Source organism: Euleptes europaea, chromosome 13, assembly GCF_029931775.1.
Source record: "Euleptes europaea isolate rEulEur1 chromosome 13, rEulEur1.hap1, whole genome shotgun sequence".
Classification (NCBI taxonomy): Eukaryota; Metazoa; Chordata; class Lepidosauria; order Squamata; family Sphaerodactylidae; genus Euleptes; species Euleptes europaea.
In genome coordinates this window covers 33682712-33706089 of record NC_079324.1, presented here as the reverse complement: position 1 = coordinate 33706089, position 23378 = coordinate 33682712, and positions in this window count along the sequence as shown.

Below are 23378 nucleotides of genomic sequence, written 5' to 3'. Positions count from 1 at the left end.
GTAAAACAAAAATTAATAAAGCTCACGTGGGTTGCCTAGAAGTAGCTCAATAATCTTTTGGGATCAGAAGGAAGCCCTGGACTTGTTGGGCCACGTTTCTTGTAACTGAGAGTCAACCTAGATGAGATGCTGGAATATCTGTGAACTGATTTCCTGTATGGTTTTGTTCTTAAATAGCAACCATGACGCCTTGGCATGGGGGGGGGGGATAATTCCTCCCCTGTGCCATTTTCCTGACCTCAAAGAGCCCCCAACCCCCCCATTTTACTAAACAGAGATTTTCAGACAAGCTATAAGTCTCTATCAAGGAGAGCTAGCGGCCAAATTGTGTGTGTGTGTGGGATAAATTTCTAGAAGAAAAACAGTTGATTTGTATATGCCGACTTTCTATACCTTTTAAGAAGAATCAAACCAGTCTACACTCTCCTTCCCTTCCTCTCCCCACAACAGACACCTTGTGAGGTAGGTGAGGCTGAGAGAGCTTTAAGAGTGGTGTGACTAGCCCAAGGTCACCCAGCTGGCTGCATGTGGAGGCGTGGGGAAACCAACCCAGCTGGCTGCATGTGGAGGCGTGGGGAAACCAACCCTGTTCACCAGATTAGAGTCTGCCGCTCATATGGAAGAGTGGGGAATCAAACCTGGTCCCCCAGATTACACTGCTCTTAACCACTACACCACACTAGCTCACACTGGCTCTAGGAGGATGGAAGGTGGCCCCAGTGAAACTGAGGTAGTAACTAAACCCCAGAAGTGCAAAATGGAATTGGCTCCCCCTGCAGAGAATTCTCCCAGTAAAAAGCAGACATAATGAAGGATTAAAGCTCATACACAGATGTGTCTGCTGTTAGGGAGCTGTACTGTAGAAATGAATGTTCTGAACGTCCTTCAGAAATCCTTTCTCTTTAATGTGGCTGGAGGGAACAATGTTCTCTGGGTGATAGTACAGGCAGAGGTGTTTTATCCCCCCCATCCCAAGATTGTGTTTGGCTCAGTTTGCACAGAGACAGAGGGAAGAAGGGTTACACACTGCCTGAAGTCACTGGCATAAATGCCAAGCAGCAGACAAAATTACTTTCTTTTAAAAGAAGTGGAAATCTGACTTGACGTGTTTCAGTCAAAGACAGAAAAGAACAGCCAGAGGGCCTCAAGGATGCCACATGTAAGTGTGTGATAGGAAAAGCTTTCTGCTGCCAATAATTCAATACTGTAAATAAGGGAGAAAGAGTCAGCATCAAGAGCTGATTTGGTCTCACGTGGAGCGATTGTCGGTGCACTGAAGCTGCAACTTGTCTTTGGGTTAGTGAGGGTCAAACTCCCCAGAGTTCAGATCGTAAATAGCTCGCCAGTTATGATTAATGTTTATAAGCTCATTTTTATTGATAAACTGGTTCCTTTTTTTGGTCTCTGTGCTTTCTCACTGCTGTGTGGGAAGGCAACGCATGGCCCAGTTAAGCATGCAGTGATCACTTTCTTTCAATGATACACCATGGTGCATGTCAATAGGAAAATGCTGTTTTAAACCAAACCGTCAGACTAGGGCTGTGCATATCGATAAACCCGAACTGAAAATAAGCCAGGAAAAGCCATTTTGGTAAATTTTGGGTTCAGGTTTACTGAATTCCAAAACTTGGGGAGGGGGAGCCAAAGCCAAATTGGCCATGACCAAAAAAACCCAGGTAATTATCTGGCTTTTTTGGGTTCTCCCCAGGCTTGGCGAAGCTCCTGGGGGGCATTTTTTGAGGTAGAGCCCCAAACTTGCGGGGTAACTTGCAGGGACTCTCCTTGCAACAACCCCCAAGTTTGGTGAAGATTGGGTCGGGGGGTCTGAAGTTATGGGGTCTGGAAGAGGTTTCCCCTTACCGCCTCCATAGACAAGCATTGGAAGGTAAGAGATTCTCTGTTCGTTTCCTAATTGGTTAATTCTTGTCTATGGAGGAGGGAGGGGGAGACCTCTCCAGAGCCCATAACACTGGATCCCCTGACCTAATCTTCACCAAACTGTGGGGTTCATGCAAGGAGAGTATCTGAAAGCTACCCTGAAAATTTGGGACCTCTGCCCCCAAAAATGCCCCCACAGGAGCTTTGCAAAAAATCCCCTTTGTTTCCTATTATGGGAATTTTCCATTAGTCGACTTTCGCCACATAGACGCAATCCAGCGGAGCCTGAGGAGGGCGGGGTTTGGGAGGGGAGGGACTACAATGCCACAGAGTCCAATTGCCAAGTAGCCATTTTCTTCAGGTGAACTGATCTCTGTCAGCTGGAGATCAGTTGTAATAGCAGGACATCTCCTGCTAGTACCTGGAGGTTGGAAACCCTAGGTGTCAGGGTACTGCTCGCAGATTCCATATCCTTTTAAGCAAGTTTCAGCAATCAGCACACATTTGCCAACACAGCAACTGCCTTTTTTTGAAGCACTTAGAAGAATGAAGACCACATAGGTGCACAATCAGTGCTGAAGCTCATAGTATTCTCAGTTTAATTACAAGCAAAAGACCCTTTTTGAGGAAGCTTGCCTCAAAATACCGTGAAGTATTACAATCGAATTTCGGCACCATCCCTACTTCTGAGTCAATTGAGGTGTTCAGAAACTCTCAGATTAGATCTGTGGGATTGTTGCAATCAGAGGAGTTTTGCCCCCATAGTTTAGGAGCCATCCAGAATTTCTAGGAACAACTTGGAAGACACAGAAAGCTGATTGCGCCAGTGAGAAGCAAGATCCTGCTGTTTCCAGTGTGTTCTGCTTGCTCCCCCTTCCCTCTTTCCTGTGGACAAGTTTATTTTAACATGAAGCTAAACAGATTTGTGCTGGTGGGGGATGTGCAGCAGCATTTTAAGTTTCTGTAGAGAAGGACATGTGGTCTTTCTTTCTTTCTTTCTTTCTTTCTTTCTTTCTTTCTTTCTTTCTTTCTTTCTTTCTTTCTTTCTTTCTTTCTTTCTTTCTTTCTTTCTTTCTTCTTATACCCTGCCTTCCCACTGCAAAGCGGTGCTCAGAATGGCTTTAGGAGGTAGATTGCTTCTTAAAATAAAGAGATCAAAAGGAAAATAAAATAGAAGTGGATACTGGCTTTTCCTTCCTTCCTTCCTTCCTTCCTTCCTTCCTTCCTTCCTTCCTTCCTTCCTTCCTTCCTTCCTGGCTTCTTGTGTGAGCGCTCACAGATGGGAAGTATATGTCTGTGCTGCATTGTTTGGATGATTGCACAGTAGTGAAAATGGTTGAGCACATGATACTCTGCACCTGCTTATGTTGTATGTACAAGACTCTGGTCATCACACATTTATTTTAATCTCTTGGGTAGTGGGCTCCTCCCATAGGAAGATCTCTGCATGCCACCCATCTTCCCTGTTAACTGCTGTCATCCACCCCATCCCTCAATGGTTTTGGCATGGAAGCATGAACAAATGTTCCCTATTCGGTGGCATCCTCGTTTGCTCCTACCCATGTCTGAGTGGATGTGCCTCTGTCCTTGCCCCCTTTAGGGACTAAAGGGTGAAACTGTAGCTAAACAGGACTGGGACAGTGCCTTATGCAACCCAGTCTATGATGGGCGGCAGAGGAAAGGCTACAAAACCCTGTTCTGTCTCCCAACCGCCCCAAGCTTTTTATTGTGGTAGCTGCCCATCCACCCACTCTGCATCAAATGATGTGGGTATAGCTATGCATTTAGGAGCCAAGCAGGAATTTGTGTGTGTGTGTCCTTCAAATTATATTAGAAGGGTTTTTTCCCCCCTGCTTCACATTGTATTTTGGGGATTGTGTAATAAAACAGCCCTGCTCTGCAGGAATCCATCAGACTGTAACTATTGATAGAAGATCTATTGCAGGATGCTAGCACTTATGTTGGGATTTACTGTATGTAGGGATAATTTACAGCGTGCATACTGGAGCATCTGAAGATTAAGGGATTTTTTTATCAAGCCAAGAGCACCTTGTCCCCTGCAACAGAAATTTGAGGAGGGTATTCCCTTGGGCTGAGTAGCATCAGCCAAACCTCTTGTGGCTTTACAGCTGGGGTGCATGGAAGTTAGGGTTGCCAGCCAAGCATTGTCAACCAGCAGGAGTATTTGGGGGGCATGAACTTGGACAGGAACATTGTGCAGCATCATAACATCACTTCCAGTTGAGTACCCAGTGTTATGTATGCAGCAGGAAGCTGACATGTTGAGCTTGGAGCCTCTCCAAGCTCCTGCACTTGTGTGTCCCAATTGGCTGTAAGGGTTTGCAGCAGCCCAATCACGGACTTGGTGGCCCAGAGTGGCCGAGCGGGCATATAAGCAGGGGTTTTCGCATAGTTCTCTAGTTCTGTTCCTGTTCACCTCATAAAGCAGTTGCTGTTGGAACTCCGTCTCTGGTCTCGTGTCTCGCCCACGCAAACATAATATTGGCGATGAGGGAAGCAACTTGGCCAGTCTCGTACAGGGTTGCCACCCCAGACGGTCGAGTCTTGCAGCACCACATCGACCAGCTGCGGCACCAACCAGCGGACACACCAACCCCCAAAGCAACCGCAGCAGCAGCAGCAGTGGCCTGCCGCAAGTGGAGTTCCCGGGGTACCTCATCGATGCTGCCGGAATCCACCCGACTCCCTCCAAGGTCCAAGCGATCCACAACGCTCCACCGCCCAAGTCAAAGCAGGAACTCATATGCAGTTCTTATAGGTATGAATGTAATTTATTGGTACAATGTACTTATAATGCTGATCGACCAATTAAAGAATCATTGGTTCAGTTTGCACAAAACAGATAAGTAAAATTAACAAAGATTTGGGAGTCAAGGCAGTGGAGATGAGAAATTCAAAAGCAACCTGACATGTAGATCTTTAGACAAGGAGAAATGTAGACAATAAGACCATGGAGGGAAATAGTGGAGGAAAGTGCGGATGTGTTCTTCTTTTTTAAAAGAATACATCTTTATCATGCTTTTCCTCTAAGGAGCTCAGAATAGCATACAGGTCTCCCTTTTATCCTCCCAGCAAACCTGAAAAGATAGTTAAGCTGAAAAATGGCCCAAGGTCAGCCGCTGAACATTATAGCAGGACAGGGATTTGAACCAGGTCTCTCCAGTCAAAATGTATGAAGTCCGGGTTGAGGGGTAGCAACCCTCCATAGTTGTGCATGCCTATCTCAGGAGTTTCTTGACCATTATCTACAGCATTCTTCAGTACAATTAGATCAGGGTAGAAAAAAGTTCATTTTAGCCACAAATAGAAAGGCAATCCTTTGAATGTATAAATCATTCAGAGTACTTCCCCCTGGGCAATTATTATTTAACAATAGAGATTCTCTCAAGGAAAAAAAATGATTAGAAAATCAATGTTGCCCTCAAGATTGTTCATGGGCTGCTCTAGATGTCTAACATTTTTTTTAAAAAAAATAGATGATGATGCTAATCAATAGAGAGGGGGACAATTCCCATCTTTAAACCTGTTGGCCTTTTCTCCCTCTATACCTGAGGCTAAATATGTGATAGCTGGGTTTAAAAAAAAAACAGGCTACTTAGGCTTCTGGGTAAAGCACACTTAAGATATCCCTTAATTGTAGGTGAACTTGAGGTCAACAGGAGACACTGCAAAATCCATAAGCTGTTTGAGATCAAAACAGCAACTTCACTGCCAGAATTCAATGAGACTGAAAGGCAATACTGGCTTCTAAAATGAGGCAGGGTCAGGGATGTTTCCATGGCTCTCATCTGAAGAGAAAGCCAGAGGTATGTGGACTGTCATATCATGGCTGCATCACTCTGAGAGAGGGGAGCCCAGAAAAACTCTCATTAAGGTTGCCTGATGGATGACCTTTCACCATCTCCTTTCTCAGGATAATGAGCTCCAGCTTCCGCCTCAGGTCTGCCACAGTTTTCAGACCCAGCCAGCAGTGGCTGGATTGTAAGGAGGATTTTGGATCTCTTGTCCCTGCTGTTTTGACCTCATCCCTGCTGTTTCGATTTCACTGCTTCTGGGCTTGAATCAAACTTTTGAGTCTTTATTTTTGTGCTTTGTTGCTCTTCACTTCATCCACCCCCCCTAAAATGTACACATCTTAACCATTACTTGTGCAACAGTCATTTCACATTTTATGAATAATATTGCAGGAATTATGTGAATTATATCTATATCAACTGCATAGATAATTGTTTACAGTGTGAACAGATCTACAAAACCAGTAACAGAAAGTAGAGAATGGAAACCCTTGACAGAGCTATAAACAAATGGAAAAGGAACTGAAATAGAGAATATTCACTTATCTCAACTGGATTCTGGTCAAGATCCTTTCAAAATCAGAATTTACCACCATGTAGCCATGGAAAAATTTAATATTTGGGAATCGATGGGCTTGTTCACTCTCATTCTCCACCTCCCTTCCACATTCACCTTGACCATTTATGCTTTGGAATTATGCTTTGGAATTGTGCTCTGCTGATGCACAGTTTTCTGATCCGAATTCTCAAAATGCTATGCAAGAGGGCTTTTTGCCATGAAGATATTCCAGGAGTACCTTGTGATCAATTATGCAGCCCCAGCAAAATACAGAACTTCTGAGTCCCTTTCCCCTGACAACACTGCTTTATAATTGGCTGTAGTGTATTTTTTGAAATACGTCACCATCCCCACCATCCCCACCATCCCCACTGCGGGATTCTTTCATTTGTAATTATCCAATTGGCTCCAATGTCTGAAAACTCCCGCTGTGATATTGACCAATGGGAGTGGGGAACACTTACTCCCGGGCATGTTTACTCATGTCCCACAACTCCTGTGGGGCTTACTCCCAGGTAAACATGCACAGGATGTCTGAAAGCCCCCCCCCACCTCTCTGCTTTGGCTGTAAAATGGCCACTAGGATCAAATCACATGTAAGAATCCAGCTGCGGGGCTGGTGGGGGCTAGTGACCCAGGGCTCCCTTCCCCCCTTTTTGTTTTACAGTGATAAAACTAGGGCTGTTGAAAAAAAATTGGTTGAATTTGGATTCGGCAAAATTCAGCCTGTTTTTATTCGGGCCGTGCCGAAGTCCGAACTCCCCCGCTTCGGATCCCTGAAATTTGGGGGGGATCCGGAGTTCGGGGGAAAATTTGGCCCCCCATGCGCCTTCAGGGGGATTCCCTGAAGGCACGTGGGGGCCCTTTAAACAGATCTGCGCCTCCCAGCTGGGAGGCGCAGATCTGTTTAAAAGGCCCCCCAACAAGCCCCTCTGTGCTGTCTGCGCAGGCAGCGCTGAGGGGTTTAAAGACCCCCCCACCCGCCTTGTCAGGACTCCTGGGAAGGCTGGCGGGGGGCTGTCAAACCCCTCTGTGCTCTCTGCGCAGAGAGCGCAGAGGGGTCTAAAGACCCCTCCAGCTTTGCCAGGACTCCCGGGAAGGCTGGCGGGGGGCTGTCAAGCCCCTCTGAGCTCTCTGATATAGGGGCCCTTTAAACAGATCTGCGCCTCCCAGCTGGGAGGTGCAGACCTGTTTAAAGGGCCCCCTCCCCGCACCTTCATGGAAGCCCCGTGAAGGCGCGGGGCCCCCGAATCTGCTGAATTTATTCGCCAAACCCCCGAAGTCGGCAAATTCGGCTCCCCCGTTTCCCGTCTTTTTTTAGTTTGGTTCGGGGGAAATTTGGCTGTTTTTCGGTTCGGCCGGAACCGAATCCACAGCCCTAGATAAAACACTAAAATAGTAAATATAACTGAAGAGTAGCTGAGGGAAAGACTCCGCGCTCCCCCCCCAATTTGCACAATTTACTACCTAATTGCCCGAATGCGGGGGGGGGGGAGGAGAGAAGTTAAGGGAAGAAATGTCTGCTCTGCATCAGTTCTTCTGCTCTGTATCAGATCTTCTGCTCCTGTGGTTGCATCTCTGCCTGCAGGAATAGAAAGGGATGGGAGAACTTGACAGTGATCCCATAGTTGCATAGAAAACTGCATGCAAGCAGGGATGATTTTCACTTCTACCTTCATTCTGTCCTGCTCCATTGAACCTCACTCTGCAACCCACCATTGAGGTTGCATTTTGGGCAGCGTGAGCGGTTACTACGGGAAAGGCAGGGGGTGGAAATCTCAGGTGGACACATAGTCCTCTGTGTATTTACAAAGTTCCCAATTTTCATTCTGCATGGAATGTAACCACAAAGGTTTCCAAAGCATGGTCAGCAGTGGTGCAGCACAACACCCATTACCACAAAAAATGCAAGAGTTTTGAAATGCCAGCATCATATTCCCTTGAAAGAACACCCACATTCAGAGCCCACTCTGAGAAGAAAAAGGCAAATTCATTTGTAAAACTTTGCATCAGTCATAAAAATATGTCTCTAATTGCAGAGAATATCCCCAAACCAGCCCTGAACAGATTTTTTTTTGCCTTTGGGGCACATTAAAATTAACCTCCCTGTGCCATGCAGACAAGATCGCAACCAGAGTCCTACTTTAATTGGGCCAGATGTTTTGAAACAGGCAATAGACAGACTAAACCCTCCCAGATTTTGACCTGCCAAGTCAATTTTTTTTAAAAAGGATGATACAAGCCCACGGTCAGGCAGACGAAAGAAATACTGGTGAATTATAGAAGTCCAAAGCCAGGCAAGCCAAAGAGAATATGTTGAAAAGAACAAAGCGACACACGTTTAAATTCAGGCATAGAAGAAGGAGGACAGAAGCTCAAATTGATATACTTCAGTGTTGCTTTATTCAGTGAAGGTTTGTACTGTGCCCTTTAATTGAAAGATGAAAACACCGATTTCTATAAATCACTTAGAGCTTCTTCCAAAGTAGTTCTGCTCCCGTCCTTGTAATAACCACACTAATACATCATATTCTTAAATGACAACATAAATGTTCTCAAATACATAATCAAATTCTCAAATACATAATCCAAAAGTTGTTAAATATCAATCATAGACATGCATGCAGTCCAAAGTCCCTACAACAAAGTTCAAAAATAAAACTTGTTGTTAACACAGTGATTGTTCTGAACTTTGGAATACATGTATTTCTATGATTGATATTTAACACCTTTTTGGTTTATGTATTTGAGAATTATAAAATTTATATTATGAGTATCTGCAGTTGATTTTTTTAAAGGATCATATTTTACTGTGAGTTCTAAATTGGCTCACTTTTTCCCCTTTTGCATGAACATTCTTGCTCTGTCACTTAGGAACTGTGGTACAGGGGCCAGGGAGGATAAGTTGTGCATTTCCTGGGCAAACCTGTGATGCTCCTGGACATGTGATTGACTTTTGTTGTAAAAGGACACACTTATGTTATGGGTGCCTTGCCCCTGGAGTGTACACATTTTTTTTAAAGCTGGAAATTCCTGACCCAGGGGGAGGCGAGAAAGAGCCAGGGCAATATTGGAGAGGGGGGAGAGATTGTAGAGGGGGAGCATCAGTACCAAAGGGGTATTAGAGGAGAGTAAGGGGAATAGAATTTTGGAGGACTTTCATTCATAGGGTCGCCATGAGTCGGAAGTGACTTGATGGCACTTAACACACACACACAAGGGGAATAGTGGAGTGGGGAGAATACAGAGTTCAGGGATAAGGGAAGGGAGAGCTGGGAAAAGAGGCATGAAGTAAAAGGATTCAATGAAATGTACCAAAGGGCTGGAATTCTCCTGTCACATGGGTCACCACTCCTACCCATAACATTTCCCTGGGCTTTCAGCTAATTTTTGATATTGTACACTATCAATAAATGAGGAGTCATTGGTTCATTGACTGCTGTGTTTTACACATCTCTAAAGCACCCTATGTCCTGAACTATTAGAGAAGAAATTTGACTTCCAACCCAATTGTAATAAAAGGGGAAGGCTTCAGAGCAAAAGTCACAATATTTCTCTTTGAGTAAACTTTGGAGCTCATGACTTAAATGGCTTAATTGGTGCTTAATGTAATATGGAGTGCCTGTTCTGCCTTCTTCATTAACTTGTGCATTTAAGTGATGGGGAGATTGACCTGTTTGCTGCCCACACTTTAATGAATTTGGTTGAAATATCTGTTCAGTTCCTTGATTAAATGTGGCTCATGAATCTCTGGAACAGAAAATCTCTTGGTACAATCTGAGGTAGTTTCCAAGGTTGTGTCCAAAATTATGGCTTTTGTTGTGTCCCCAATAACTTTTTTTTTCTTCTGGCAAAGGACTTGAGTACTTTCAGACAAATGATTAAGTTCCCCTCCAAACACTTTTGGCAGGGTGTATAATGAGCGAAGTGCGCTCCTCCAAAACGTCAGAGTGAACTGCAGCTTCTGGAATAAACTCTGCAACCAATCCTGTGTACGCACAGAGTTGTGCTAAGGCTCTGTACCTCCTAGGCTGTATTCCAATCACAACTACAATGTGCATGGAGAGGGAACTTCAGCATTTCCCCTCGTGCTGTTTTCATGAACTGAAATAGCACTGAGGAACTGCTGTTTGCTCTGTTGGGAAACCTGTGCGCAATCCATTTCAGTCCGCAAAATAGTGCTTGGGAAAATACAGCCACCTTGCGCCTGTGGGGCATGGAACTCCCAGCACATGTGTGATACACATAACAGTATTGTGTGCATCTGCTTGTGTTCTCTTCTGTCAAGGGGGACAGGTGCATCTCCCTGGGGAGGTGGTTCCATAATTGTGGGGCTACCGCTGACAAGACCCTCTCTTCCATACCCACAGAACAAGTTTCTCTGATTGATGGAACAGTCAGGAAGGACTCCCAGGCAGGAAAATATGGGAGAAGATGGGAAAAGAATAAAAACAAATGCATCCAAATGAGAAGAGTTCAAGACAACCCAAACTGTGGGAAAATAAGTCGAAAATGTTTTTAAAATAAAAGGGAAATAACAACAATATTAACAGCAAATGGATACGTTTTCTGATTCTTCTGAGTAGTAATTAACATTATACATAATAAACACTTTTTAAAGACAAGTTAAGTTACTGATGGTAGTCATTGCCACACTTTTGGGTAGCAAATGACATAAATTAATTATAAGAAGGATTAGCGATTAAGGGATAGTAAATTAAGCCATTTGAAGATCTGGCCTTTTTTGTCATCTGTGCATATTTCCAAGTACATTGGCAGAAGGTTACAATTTCAATTTTGATGTATCATCTATTTAAAAACCAGTGGGACAATAATCTGTAAGCATCAACACTGTCAGGTTTTGTTTTTTTGTTTTTAATTGCTTTTTTTCCAAACTGAGTAGCTGGAGCTTGACTCCTCCAGATGTTGCCAGTCCCCAAAGATTCAGACTTCCCAATAATTTATGTCTTTTTTCTGTCGTTCTTAGAAGTGCTCTCTTCCACCATGTCAGCTTCTGATGTGGTGTTTTGCACTGTTCAGGGATATTTCTCAAGTTCAGGGACAGCTCCAGTGTTTAAAATGTAACACAAGGGCAAGTCTAGAAATGCTTATTCATAAGCATGGCTGAGGGATGCCTGTCATTCATCCATAAGATAAATTAAATTTATAGGACGGATTTAAAATCACTGACACTGTTTATTGTGACTAATTTGGACCCAAAATCAAACCTGGACCATTTTTGATACATCTGTAGAAGTAACTTCCACAATTTCATTCCTTGCTTACACAGGAACCAGAGGTATGTAGATAAGACTCTATTAAGTCAGATAAGTTTATGTATTAACTTTTGGCTGGTCAAACAGACCATATCAATAAATACATACATACACATCAAAACTGTACTGGGGGGAGTTATTTTGCCAATTGTGCTGCTCCACATGGAGTTATTGTGCGTGCAGAGCAGCAACACTGGTGAAATAATGCACCCCCGCCCCCAGCCCAGTGCTCATGTGAGAAGATTGTGGAGGGGCAGGAGCCCTTCCGTTCCCCATGGCACCATTCCAAGTTTGTTTGAGCTCTCTCTCTTTTTTGGGGGGAGGGGAGAGCAGTTTCTCACTTTTTGGCTGCAGGGAACATTTGATAATCTGTGAAAATAAATGAAAAAAAGGTAAAGTCTAGTTTGGCTCTCTCTGCCCATAAGCATACATTGAAAGAACAGAACTCTACATACTCTTGTCCATTGTTAAACATTGATGATTCTTCTGTAGGTTACATTGAAAGTTTTACATGATTTCTTTCTATGCATAAAAAGTACTATTATCCCCTACAACAGGTTATAATCTAATTAGCACTTATGAGATTTCATTCGCTCTGCTTTGCAGGATGGGGTAGGAAGGAAATAGGGGTTAAGCTGATGCCACTGTCCTTTGATCTGCATGGAAATTGTATCTATATACTGACAGCTTCGCAACTAATCAAGATGGATTTTAACAACAAAAGCTTATTCAAAAACATTTTACTCTTTGGGCCAGTTCAAATTCTTATCTAGCTGATGATCCTTTCCCAGGATGGCACAGTGGGTGCACTTATTAATTCCACAGAACATTACCACGTATACGTTTGCCTGGAAGCCTGATTTGTACAATTCGTCCTTCCCAAAACAGTGGGTTGCTTATAGGAGGGAGGTGCTCTCGCAAACATGAAGTCTGTAAATGATGGAGAGGCACTATTAAGAGAACCATACACCATGTAAGTATGATTCTGTATTATTCAAGACAGGATTGCCTGGCTGAATGGTTTTTTGTTTGTTTGTTTTTTGTTTCTACATTTCACATACAATGCTTCCCTGAAGAAGAGCCTTGCAGCTCAAAGGCCTTGGGACACTAGCTGGCTCAATCAAGGCACTGTGTTGGATCCAGATTAAATGATCAATTCCCACTAGGGTTGCCAGGTGGCTCCTCAGGGGCATAGCTGGTGACTGCAATTGGGAAACCATCGAATGTCAGAAGGCGATTGCTAAAGTGCCTGCGTCACTTCTGGGTAAACCCAGAAATGACATTGGTGCATTGCACAGGTCCCACGTGCTCTGATCGCGCCCCCTCCTTTGCTGGCCCTCTTCCACCTGCTGACCAGCAGAGGGTCGGCGGGCAGCCTGGTGGATTGGCAGACTTTTGCCCACCCCCACCGGACAGTTGGCAAGCCTAATTCCTACTGATTTCTCTTTCCTGCAACAGACTCTCCTTACTTCATCCCTTGTGGTCCCCTATTCCCCAGGAGCAGCATTACATGAAGATCAGTGGACTGAAGTTGGTCAAAGACAGGAAGGTTCCATTCTGCCATTGGAAAATTTTGTCTGGATCCAATCCCTTTTCTGTGCACCTTCTAGAATCTTCTTTGTAATACAGTTGCACTGACCATCCATATTGGTTTTCATGGCAGAAGCAATGAATTCAAAGAGGATGTTCAGTTCCATTGTTCTGTTGATCTGCTGTTTCTTTGGCACCGTTTTGGGGTCTTCCTCCTAAGAATAGTCATATGAGCAATCATCCAGTTGGGGATCATGTAATGAACATAATAACATTAGGATACTATCTAGCCAGTCAGATGGGGTGAAACAAAGCCAATTCAGGTTGAAGGAAACAATTCCCAGATTACCATTTCTCTCACTTTGGACACATGTTTGCCTTTTGGAGAGTAAACCCTGAAATGTTGCTGAAAGTTGTGTCCTTTTTTCTGCTGCCAACATTCTTTCCAAAATAATAATAATAATAATAATAATAATAATAATAATAATAATAATAATAATGTTCTCTTTAGGCTCACCCATGCTTTGTTTCAGTAATTGTTACCATTGCCTTGGACATGCACCCAAATATAGAATTGGAATCACTGTACTATATCAGTGACTAATATAAGAATTTTGAAGTGCTCTGGTCACATTTGTACTGCCATCATTTCAAGGCAAACCTATACTCTTCCAACATGCACTTTTTCCATGGCCAAGCTGTTATGAGTTGTAGTGGATGCTTCTAGGGACACCTGATCTCTGATTGTTGAACCTGGACTTGTCCCATTGGCAAAGATTCTTGCCATTTCCAGGAAGATGTTCCACTTTCAGTTATGTACCAGCACTGTCAAACTGATGTCAACATTTCCAAATAGAGTAGAACTATGAGAAGGCCCAACAAACTATTAAAAATGTAAGTGATCCAAGATTTCAAGCTGATACAAGCAAGAGGCTAGAGATCAATTTAGAACACACTCAGACCAGACTTATTGCAACTTGGATTTTTACTGTTCCACTGATCAAAAAATGGGAGATCTGCTACTTACACAATTGGCTGCATGTCACTCCGTTAATATCTGTGGAGAAGAGGCAAGTGAGTCAGCTGAAGGCCTTGGTTGTTACCCACGCCAGTGGCTCTGCATCCCTAAACCCTTTGCTTGCTCTTTAGCCACTGGTTCATATGAAGTGCCCTGACACAAATGGCCCATGCTAGATGACTAGCTTGCTCACATCAGATCTCAGAAGCTAAGCAGGTTTGGCTCTGATTAGTACTGAAATTGGAGACCACCAAGGAAGTCTAAAGTTGCCATGCAGAGGCAAGCAATGGCAAACCATTGTCTTTTGCCTTGAAAACCATATAGGGTAGCCATACATCGGTGCACTTTCCATTTGATGGCACTTTCCACCACCACTTCCACCACATATGAAGAAAATAAATAAAAACCTGGTGTGGAGTGGTGGATGTTGGTGTACAGAGCCGGCATGGTGTAGTGGTTAAGAGAGGTGGTTTGGAGCAGTGGACTCTAATCTGGAGAACTGGGTTTGATTCCCCACTCCTCCACATGAGTGGTGGACACTAATCTGGTGAACCGAGTTAAGTGTAAAGGATACCCACAAAGTTTCTATAACTTCAGTGGAAAGTTTGAGCATACACAGAGACAGTATTAATGACAATGTTCTATGCATAACAGATTCTAACTATATATCTCCACTACAAACTGAAACTGTTTCAGCAATCTTTCCTTATTCCCAGAGCATCCTGAGAACTGTTGTTTTATAAAGGGTAGGTCTACAGATCTTTATCAAGAATTCTCAACACTTGTACCTATTCCAGGATTCATTGACAAAAGCCATGATAGGTAAACTGGTATAAAACGGTTATAAATGTGTGTAGTATAGATATTCATTTTCCAAAATCCAACAAGATACAATAACTTGGTAGTCCTTCACATACTGAGGAAACAGATTCCAAAGGTTTCATCACAAAGTGACAGGAAACAACACTACCGTATTTTTCGCTCCATAGCACACACCTGACCATAACACCCCCCCCCCCAGCTGGCTGTCGGGGCGGGGAAAGTCGGCTCGCGCTGGAATGACGCGAGCCGGCTCTGTGCGCCCCACCCGCCTCCCAGCTGGGAGGCAGACGGGGCTCACAGAGCCATCTGGGCACGCTGCAACGGGCACACAGAGCCGGCTCACGTCATTTCAGCACGCCCAGCCAGCTCTGTGCGCACATTCGCTCCATAACACGCACAGACATTTCCCCTCACTTTTGAGGAGGAAAAAAGTGTGTGTTATGGAGCAAAAAATATGGTAATTTCCAAATGAAACATTGGAATCAAAGAAGTGTCTCTTCAAAAAGCCAACTCTACTGCCTTTGATTTTTCTCTCACCTATTTTTTTCCCTGATGCTTGGTATAATATGCCTTGCTCCAGATGTTTAGCTTAGGCATGATTTTTTTGGATACTCTGAAACCTCTTCAAGTTCTCTCCTTAATCATTGTTTTGCTGGATAATTGATTGGCATCATTTTCAGAGTTCTTGGGCTTATATATAAAAAAATGATTTGAATTTTTAAACCTTGCATTTAAAAAAACTTGGAAAAAAACTTACTATAAAAGATCTAAGTACTTCAAACACGATTCTTGTAGACTTCTTTTCGCATTCAGGTTTCTTCTGATCTGACAGGGCTGATCTCTCTTCCCCACCCTTCTTTTTTCTCCTTTTATTTCTCTGTATCTATAAAAAGAATGGCAGATATGGTTTCTTTCATTTCTGCTGCTGATCCCACATGTATTCATTGTTGGCTTTAAGGACACACTTGCACTGTGAGTTGTGCACATGGGAGGGGATTGACCATGCTCCATTGAAGGTTAAAATACCCTTGAAGACTTTCTTGTTCTTCAGACACTTCTGGAGAGCATCAATCATTCATTTGGAGCAGGCATGCACAACTTGAGGTCCACCACGTTAAAATCATATACCTGTAGCCTGCTTTGACAACATCCCATTTTTACAGTCTCAGGCCCAACTAGATATGACATTTGTCATGTGGTCTCCATGGGGACTAGCAGTCATTCACCAGCTGTCAGTCCCCATGGAGAACACCTTCTAAAAGTGCCATGGGGCCCTGATTCTGGTTGGGACTGCAGGGCAGGAAGAGAAGAAGCAGCAGAAGCAGAAGAAGAGTTGGTTTCTATGTACCGACTTTCTCTACTACTTAAAGATAATCAAACCGGTTTACAATCTCCTTCCTTTCCCCTCCCCACAACAGACACCCTGTGAGGTAGGTGGGGCTGAGAGAGTGTGCCTAGCCCAAGGTCACCCAGCTGGCTTCATGTGTAGGAGTGGGGAAACAAATCCAGTTCACCAGATTAGCCTCTGCCACTCATGTGGAGGAGTGGAGAATCAAACCTGACTCTCCAGATCAGAGTCCACTACTCCAAACCACCACTCTTAACCACTACACCACGCTGGCTCTCCATAACAAGGAGGTGTTCAGCTGGATTTGGTTTTCCACAAAGAATGGGTCAGAGTGGATTAGACACAAGCCAAGATGGCCATTTTCCTTTTGTTTGGGTTAAATATGTTGTCACAGATACCAGTTTTCAGCCATCTTAATTTTGTCATTCTGGCTGAAGATTTCTTTGTTTCTCATGCTATACAAAGGTATTTAAAGGCACACACCATCATTTATTTAGGATATAGATATCCCACCTTTCCAGCTCAATGAACTGCTCAAGGCAGCTTACACTGAGTGCAATACAAAGTGACACTGAGCATAATATAATCATAAAAAGAACAGTTTGTAAAAATAACAGCACAATTTAAAAGCAGGCTTACAAATTTCACTTTAAAAAGCATTCTGTTTTTATCTGTATTCAGAAAACCTGTAAAAGGGAAGCAGCTCATGAGCCACGTAATGTTAAAGATTTGGAGTGGCAGCTATGGGGGTCCTCGGTAAATTAACCTACATTGTTGTGGAATCCCAGAGATGACCTTTGTGTACAGAAGCAATATATAAGAGGAGACCACCTATACACAATTGACACAACTAGAAGAAGAAGAGTTGTTTTTAAGACCCCAATGTTCTCTACCATAAGGAGTCTCAAAGCAGCTTACAATTGCCTTCCCTTCCTCTCCCCACAACAGACACTTTGTGAGGAAGGTGGGGCTGGGAGAGTTCTGAGAGAACTGTAACTACCCCAACATCACCCAGCAGGCTTCATGTGTAGGAGTAGGGAATCAAACCAGATTAGAGTCCATCACTCTTAACCACTACACCATGCTAGCTCAAATAACATTGAAGGATAGTTTTAGGGCAAAAATGTGGAGTGAGGAAACAGCAAATCTAAGCACTCAGGTGTTTGTTTCTTGCTTGAAATTAAATTGAACCTATATATTTGTAAAACTGGGTTTTTATCTTTTTATTCACCAGCATTTCATCATAGTCATATTGTGGTGGTGGTTGTTTTCACCACCTTTTGTGTTATTCTTGTCTCCCCAGTACCAGCATCATTGGATGGAAGTTCAGTGACCTGTTGAAAGCAATAAAGCATGCTGATAGCAAAAAAGAAATAATCTCTTGTATGCATTTCCTTTCTTTTTTTTCTTTTCCTTTTTTCTGGCATGTGTTGTGGCTGGAAAAAAGACATCAGCAATAGGGCTGTTAAAAAAATGGACAGGGCAAAATTCAGCCTGTTTTGATTCGGGAAATGCCAAAGTCCGAACTTTCCCGATACGGACCTGTGGAATTCGGCGCCAAGTTCCGAGTTCGGGAAAAAAATTGGCCAAATAAAGCCATTAAAAACACATTTGCGCCTTTCCATGGTTCCAGGAAGCATTTTTGGAGGTAGAGGTCCCAAAATTTCAGTGTAGCTTGAGGGGATCCTTCTTCCAAGAACCCCCAAGTTTTGTAAAGATTGGGTCAGGGCCCCCCAAAATATGGGGCCCAGAAGAAGTCCCCCCCAAAATCGCCCACAGGAATAAAGGCATTAAAAACACATTTGCGCCTTTCCGTGGCTCTGGGGGGGGGGTTCATGTTTGGAGGTAGAGGTCCCAAAATCTCAGTGTATCTTGAGGTGACCCTTCTTGCAAGAACCCCCACGTTTTGTAAAGATTGGGTCAGGGGGTCCCGAGATATGGGACCTGGAAGGGGTCCCCCCAAAAACACCCACAGGAATAAAGGCATTAAAAACACATTCGCACCTTTCTGCGGCTCTGGGGGGCATGTTTGGAGGTAGAGGTCCCAAAATCTCAGTGTACCTTGAGGGGACCTTTCTTGCAAGAATCCCCAAGTTTTGTGAATATCGGGTCAGGGCCCCCCGAGTAATGGGGCCCAGAAGGAGTCCCCCCATCTGCCCATTGGAATAAAGCCGTTAAAAGGGATGTACTAAAACGAATGACAAGTTAGCCCATTGGAAGCAATGGGAGAGGCTGCCCAGCCCATTAACGATAATGGGAGCGGGGAATGTCAGTTTACTTGCATTGACTCCACTGAAATACATTACAGGGGATGTACTAAAATGAATGACAGGCTAGCCCATTCGAAACAACAGGAGATCAAGCCCCCCCCCCAGGATTTGCCACTCTCTAGATGCACATTTTCCCCATCCAAATTTCTACATCTCAACAATAAGCTCCCATGCAGAGTTTTGAGAGTCTGGACGGGGAAAATGTGCATCTAGAGAGCGGCAAATCCAAGGCAAAACCTCCCGTGCACAAATGGCCTCTCTCCCCCCCCCCCGGGCCGCACAGCAACCTGGGACAACGCGCATGCACACCCCCACCACATGGGGATCTTTCTCTCACACACACAGACACACTCTCTCCCCCCCCCCAGGATGTGCAGCAACCCGGGATCATGCACACGCACCCCACACACAAATGGGGATCTCTCTCTCACACACACAGACACACTCACCTTCTATCCCCAGGCCGCACAGCGGCCGGGCTCACACACTCATCCGCAACTGATTGGCCAGAAGAAGACCCAGCTTGGCCACCTATTGGCCGTGGGAGAATTCTGATTCGGGGGCGCCGAATTTGTACAAATTTATCCGGCATCCACCAGAACTCGCCAAGTTCGGCTCGTCGTTTTCCCTCCTTTTTTGACTTTGGTTCTATCCGAACTAGAAACCGCCGAATCGGGGGAATTTGGCTGTTTTTCAGTTGGGATGGAACCGAATCGACAGCCCTACATCCGCTTCAAATAACTAAAGATTGCAGATTTAGGAATTCACCGGTTAAATGAATGATGTTCTCGTTCTATGATCGCTTTGATTATTTGTCAAAGGTTTTGATCTATTTCCAGTCTTGGCTGTCTTCAGCTTGAAGGTGTGTCTCCCATGCTCACTGGGCTGCTCCATTTTTTTTTTTAACCAATTGGCTGGATAAGCTGTCAGTTTTCAAACTGATGCTTCTATTTTATCTCCTTTGTAGTTCCTCCCCCCCCCTTCATTTTAAGCACTTATGGGAAAGGGGTTGCAATAAGCCAATGAGAAATTCTTTGTGGAAGCACAGCTGTCCATATGCTTTTAATTATCATGCTAATGTGATCTGGACTCCATATTACTGCTCCTATTAAAAATCCAAACAGCCCTGATTATCAGCAGATAGTGTGTCCACTTGCAGGGAGGAAAGGGAGGTTGATGATATTCCTTTCCAACAATAGTCTTTTGTATCCCCCCCTCCCGACTTCCAGAAACAGCTTTTCAGGGGTGACCTTTGTGGCTCCAGGGCAGTTTTTATATTTAACCTAATTTGTCTTTAGTAATCAGATAAGCCAGAGTGGTGGTTAAGAATGGCGGACTCTAATCTGGTGAACTGGGTCGGTTTCCCCACTCCTACACAGGAAGGCAGCTAAGTGACCTTGGGCTAGTCACAGCTCTCTCTGAACTCTCACTCCCACCTACCTCACAAGGTTCTGTTTTGTGGAGAGGAAGGAAAGAAGATTGCAAACCTATTTGATTCTCCTGAAAAGGTAGAGAAAGTCAGCATATAAAAAATAACTCTTCTTCTTCTTCTCACCCCCTATTATGTCATACAGGTGTACCCTCCTCCTTAGGGCAGTAGGGCCCCAAAACTAGTGCTGGTTTCCTCAGTGTCAGCTCTTCTAGGGATTTCCTCCTGTGCACACAATTTCTATTGGCAGAGCTGGGGCAGCTTCACTGAATCAAGAGCCCTTTGAATCCTCAGCAGTTCTCAACTATCTGACCAAGATCTACCTGTCCCCTCACTGAGACCTAGCAAGTCTTTTGATCTCCCCTGGGGCATGATGTCACCCAGTCATCCCTCCTATTAGCCTTGCAAAGAAAAAAAAGAGTGTTTTTCTTTTTCTTCAAAGGTTAGTATTATTTATTTATTCATTTAAAACATTTATTAGCCACCTTTCTGCTTTGCAGAACTCAAGGCAACTTATAATATAAAAGGTAAAGGTCCCCTGTGCAAGCACCGGGTCATTCCTGACCCATGGGGTGACATCACATCCCGACGTTTACTAGGCAGACTTTGTTTATGGGGTGGTTTGCCAGTGCCTTCCCCAGTCATCTTCCCTTTACCCCCAGCAAGCTGGGTACTCATTTTACCGACCTCGGAAGGATGGAAGGCTGAGTCAAACCAACTTTCAGGTTGGGATCGAACTCAGGTCATGAGCAGAGCTTGGACTGCAGTACTGCAGCGTACAACTCTGTGCCACAGGGCTCCTAAACTTATAATATAAACAATGATTATTATTTTTTTAAGTGTGTGTGTAAAGTGCCCTCAATTCGCAGCCAATTTATGGCTACCCCATAAGGTTGCCAGGTCCCTTAAGGCCACCGGTAGGGGATGGGGAGGTAGGGTTGCCAGAGTAACAATGTTTTATTTACTTGTGAAATTTCATGGGCTAATGCCCACTTCTTCAGGTGCAACGAATGGCTTCTAAAAGTTGCAACGTAATAGAATTATTGAGTTTCTCAGAAAGGCACTCCATAACCAAGAAGGTTTTTGATTTTGATAAACTGGAGCACCACAAATCATCCTGATATCAAGACAATTTAAAGCCCCCCAAGAACAGTGAAACCTAACAGTCATGCATGAAGGTTCACTGGGGGCTCAAGAAAGGTACTTTTTTTCAGACTCAGGAATATAATGGAATTTACAAAGCTGCCAGGCACAAAGCTGCCTTTTAGACTTAGGCCTGTTAGACTCAGAGAATGGCCCAACGGGACCGGGTGCTACTGCTAAAGTGAAGCAAGTCTGAGCTTGTTTAGTTGCCTACACAGAAGGATGTCTAGGAACAGTATTTAGCCCATATTGAGATCTTTGGAGGAAGACTGGCATCTAAGTGGCATGAATAGATATCAGGCAGTGAGGAGGCTAAATGTTTCATTTTGGAAGGTAATTTTTCATTCCTCTTTTTCCCTCCCCCTTCCTTCCACCAAGCCTTTTTCCTGAGCTTGAATAACAAGATTTCCCAAAGCAGTCCATTAGAGAATTCAGTTTTTCTTGCTGCTGTCATGCTGTTCATTTCCAATCATGCTAGTCATCCGAAATTAAAGGCTTACCTCGTTTCTCCTCTGTAACGTAGAAGCTGTTTATCAAAAAACCACCGGACTCTATCATGGGCAATGAATGGCAGGGAAACAGAGTTGCAAGGGAAGCACTTGAGAAAGAGGAAAGAAGAAATCCAAGGAGGGGTGGTAAAATCACATGTGCCAAAGCACAGCAGCTTGCTGCAGGAAGCAAGAGAGAGTAGGCTGTTAAAACCAGGCCTGCATCTAATTGTACAATTATGGCATTTAACAAACTGAATGAGAGTCACACCCTTCAGGTCTCCCCAAATTTATTTCAGCCCACCCCGCCCTCCAGGCCATTCCTGATTGGCACCTTTGAATAGGGGCCAGTGCTGAGAGCCAAATAGCTAAGTTGGGGTCCCGCCAGGGAGCTCGTGCAGCTGCAACACACTACATGGGTGGCAGCCGCCATTACAGAGAGCTCCTGGCCGGGCCCAGTCAGAAATACTGCCCAGCTGACAAGGATAGCCGGACTCACCTCGCACCTGCCCGACACCCTCTCCAGCTATCCCCCTGCGCTGGCCAGCAAAATGGGCTCCGGGTGAGTCCAGAACCCTTGCTTATCTGAATGCAGATTTTGTTCTTTTGCACTGTATGAGTGTCGGTCCCAATAGGAGAGAGGTTCAGCCTGTTTTTTTTTTTTTTCTGTAATAGGGAGGCTGGGAGCAAGCCCCCTACCACAAAGCAGCCGAACAAGGAGACAGTGGATGCAGATAGGCATATAGGTATGTTTTTTTAATGAATATTTTTGTGTCACTCCTCCTCAGCATCTTTGCAGTGAGAATCAATCCTCATCCAAATTTCTATATCCTGTATTGGGGGAAGGGCAAGACAAGGAATATATCTATTTAATTTTCTGCTCTCTCATAGCTTGGCTGATGTTTCTGCACAAGTTGACTTGACAGGCAGTTCTACTATTAGCTTTAGAGGGTTTTTTCACCCCCACAAGAGATGACATCTCTTGTAGAAAGAAAGAAAATTAAATTTCTTATTTGAGGGCAAAAAGATTGTCTTTTTAAGCTGAGGCAGGATGTGTCGATAAGACTCTGAATTAACCTGGTGTGTAATGCTTCTAGTTATGGGTTCAGTGTCTCCTCTAGCTTCTTTGACCTTGAGAGTTTGTCAGTCTTGAGGAACAAGTACTAGGCTGCCTGAGAGTGCCAAATGCAAGCCACCACCTGCCTTTTTTGGGGTGCCAGATGCAAGCCACTGCCCACTCTGTCTGACTTGGAAGCATTCTGTCAAAGTAAACAGGAAGCATTCAGTTAGTTGGCAAAGTAAACAGGGAGTATCCAATCAGTCACCAAAACAAAAAAATGCATAATTTATATATATATATATATTATATGTATAATGCTGATGTAATGCTATGAAAACAACAGCAAAATGTAGACATGTTACAGGAAACATTTGTAGTGAGGAAACAGTGTAACATTAAGAATTTTGGGTTTGAATTGCACAGTAAAATGGGGATTTGGGAGTTGATACAGCAAGGAATGAGACATTTGAAATCATGCCTCCTGAATACCTAAGCTTTTCCCATTTTTTCCTGGGAACCACTGCAATCTTCCACTTAGTAAATAGTACACATATGTTTTTTTTGCACTATTAGAAGAGTTGGTTTTTATATGCCGACTTTCTCTACCACTTAAGGCAGAATCAAACCAGCTTACAATCACCTTCCCTTTCCCTCCCCACAACAAACACCCTGTGAGGTAGGTGGGGCTGAGAGAGCATGACTAGCCTAAGGTTACCCAGCTGGCTTCATGTGTAGGAGTGGG